At 35.2% G+C, this 3,428-nt stretch overlaps 1 long non-coding RNA gene across 1 annotated transcript in view; it reads left to right on the top strand.

The window, feature by feature from the left end:
- The window catches only part of LOC133624385 (uncharacterized), a 3,481-nt gene extending 862 nt beyond the window's left edge, over positions 1-2,619 (top strand). Inside the window, exon 2 of the long non-coding RNA XR_012051227.1 lies at positions 138-2,619. This is a non-coding gene — a long non-coding RNA (uncharacterized lncRNA). The remainder of the gene's footprint in view (positions 1-137) is intronic.
- The last annotated feature ends 809 nt before the right edge of the window (positions 2,620-3,428 follow it).

Below are 3,428 nucleotides of genomic sequence, written 5' to 3'. Positions count from 1 at the left end.
AAGCTAGCATGCTAACTGTTAGCATATGATCCACATGTGTAGGTAGGCCCACAGTATAAAACAAAATGTAATAGATATTGTTACTTCGGGCTATCTGGCTAGCATGTTAACTGTTAGCATTTTAGCCACTTTTGTAGGTACAGTACACCACAACAAGTCATGGGTATTTTTACTTAGCACTCTGTTGCTAACATGTTAACTTTGAGCATTTTAACCACTTTTATGTGTAACTTAAAGCTATCTCAATACCATGCTAAGTGTTAGCATTTTAGCCACCTTTGCAGGTACAGTATAAAACAGTCAAGGATATTGTTACTTGAAGCTATCATGCTAAGTGTTAGCATTTTAGCCACTTTTGTAGGTACAGTATACAACTAAATGTCGTGGATATTGACCTTGGAGCTATCTTGTTTACAGTTAGCATTTTAGCCACTTTTGTAGGTACAGTCACGGATATTGTTACTTGAAGCTAGCATGCTAACTGTTAGCATTTTAGCCACTTTTGTAGGTACAGTATACAACTAAATGTCGTGGATATTGACCTTGGAGCTATCTTGTTTACAGTTAGCATTTTAGCCACTTTTGTCGGTACAGTCATGGATATTGTTACTTGAAGCTAGCATGCTAACTGTTAGCATTTGATCCACATGTGTAGGTAGGCCCACAGTATAAAACAAAATGTAATAGATATTGTTACTTCGGGCTATCTGGCTAGCATGTTAACTGTTAGCATTTTAGCCACTTTTGTAGGTACAGTACACCACAACAAGTCATGGGTATTTTTACTTAGCACTCTGTTGCTAACATGTTAACTTTGAGCATTTTAACCACTTTTATGTGTAACTTAAAGCTATCTCAATACCATGCTAAGTGTTAGCATTTTAGCCACCTTTGCAGGTACAGTATAAAACAGTCAAGGATATTGTTACTTGAAGCTATCATGCTAAGTGTTAGCATTTTAGCCACTTTTGTGGCTACAGTATAAAACTAAATGTAATATATATTGTTACTTGGAGCTATGTGGCTATGCTAACTGTTGACATTTTCGCCACTTTTGTTGACAAAATATAGTCATGGCTATTGTTACTTAAAGCTATCTCAATACCATGCTAAGTGTTAGCATTTTAGCCACCTTTGCAGGTACAGTAGAAAACAGTCATGGCTATTGTTACTTGGAGCTATCTGGCTAGCATGTTAACTGTTAGCATTTTAGCAACTTTTGTCGGTACGGTATACCACAAAAAGTCATGGGTATTATTTACTTGCTAGTATGTTAACTTTGAGCATTTTAACCACTTTTATGGGTAACTTAAAGCTATCTCAATACCATGCTAAGTGTTAGCATTTTAGCCACCTTTGCAGGTACAGTATAAAACAGTCATGGCTATTGTTACTTGGAGCTATCTGGCTAGCATGTTAACTGTTAGCATTTTAGCAACTTTTGTTGGTACGGTATACCACAAAAAGTCATGGGCATTATTTACTTGCTAGTATGTTAACTTTGAGCATTTTAACCACTTTTATGGGTAACTTAACGCTATCTCATTACCATGCTAAGTGTTAGCATTTTAGCCACCTTTGCAGGTACAGTATAAAACAGTCAAGGATATTGTTACATGAAGCTATCATGCTAAGTGTTAGCATTTTAGCCACTTCTGTGGGTAAAGTATAAAACTAAATGTAATAGATATTGTTACTTGGAGCTATGTGGCTATGCTAATTAACATTTTTGCCACTTTTGTTGACAAAATATAGTCATGGCTATTGTTACTTAAAGCTATCTCAATACCATGCTAAGTGTTAGCATTTTAGCCACCTTTGCAGGTACAGTAGAAAACAGTCATGGCTATTGTTACTTGGAGCTATCTGGCTAGCATGTTAACTGTTAGCATTTTAGCAACTTTTGTTGGTACGGTATACCACAAAAAGTCATGGGCATTATTTACTTGCTAGTATGTTAACTTTGAGCATTTTAACCACTTTTATGGGTAACTTAACGCTATCTCATTACCATGCTAAGTGTTAGCATTTTAGCCACCTTTGCAGGTACAGTATAAAACAGTCAAGGATATTGTTACTTGAAGCTATCATGCTAAGTGTTAGCATTTTAGCCACTTTTGTGGCTACAGTATAAAAGTAAATGTAATACATATTGTTACTTGGAGCTATGTGGCTATGCTAACTGTTAACATTTTCGCCACTTTTGTTGATAAAAATATAGTCATGGATATTGTTACTCGGAGCTAGCTATGAGTTAGCATGCTTGAATTTGAGCTAGTTTTGTAGGTTTAAAAGTCATGAATCATTTTAATTTTAAAGTGGAGGGAATTTGTGTTAAAGTGTTGATGAAAACAAACTTCTTCCTGCTACTTGGCTAAAGTGGAATTTCTCAGACTCGCAATTAATTGAACTCCACTTCCTGTCATTCTCATTGCAATTTAACATCCTGAAGCCCATTCAGTTCCAACTGAATGATGTTGACATTCTAAAGTCAAATGTTGCAAAAAGCCTGTTAGCCTCTGATGCTACATCTGATGCTACATCTGAAGGTGGATTATGTTTGGTGTAAATAAGGTTCACACACAACAATGAAAGGGAAATAAAAAGTGGGGAAAATTGGGCTTTTGATCCCCATTTGCCAAACAAGACATGAGGCAAGTCATGTTGGACTCGGAAGTATCTGTAAGACGTGAGGAAATGTCACTCAAGTAAAAACCCCCAAAGCAGTGATTTGCAAATCCTTTTCAACTTATATTCAATTGAATAGACTGCAAAGACAAGATATTTCATGTTCACACTGACAAACTTTCTTCTTTTTTGCAAATAATCACAACTTAGAATTTAATGGCAGCAACACATTGCAGAAAAAGCATTTTTACCAGTGTGTTACATGGCCTTTCCTTTTAACAAGTTAGGTCAGGCTGATTACAAAAATAAATACCAATCATAAATACTGCGAAAGAAGGGCCAATAAATCATACTTGCCAACCTTGAGACCTCCGATTTTGGGATGTGGGGGCGTGGTCGGGGGTGGGGCAGGGCGTGGTTGGGGGCGTGGCTAAGAGGGGAGGAGTATATTGACAACTAGAATTCACCAAGTCAAGTATTTCATACACACACACACACACATATATATATATATATCTACATCCTGAAAATATGCAAACAAAACTGTGTTTAGATAATTGATACTTCAAACTTGCATAAATAAATATTAAGGAATATAACATAATTTGGCTTCTGAGAGTTTCAAAATGTAATGAATAAAATGCTAAAGTTGTTGATAAACAAGCAATTATTTCAATAATTAAATATGGTCATTTTAAATGAATTATTATGATAATTTAAAATTAATTATTTCAAATATGTTTATTTTAATGTATAATTCTAATGCCTGGATGTAATAAGGAGTCAGAAAAAAATACAAA

This window comes from Nerophis lumbriciformis, linkage group LG27, assembly GCF_033978685.3.
Source record: "Nerophis lumbriciformis linkage group LG27, RoL_Nlum_v2.1, whole genome shotgun sequence".
Classification (NCBI taxonomy): Eukaryota; Metazoa; Chordata; class Actinopteri; order Syngnathiformes; family Syngnathidae; genus Nerophis; species Nerophis lumbriciformis.
The sequence above is the reverse complement of the archived record's forward strand: the minus strand, read 5'-3'. Positions and strand labels throughout refer to the sequence as shown.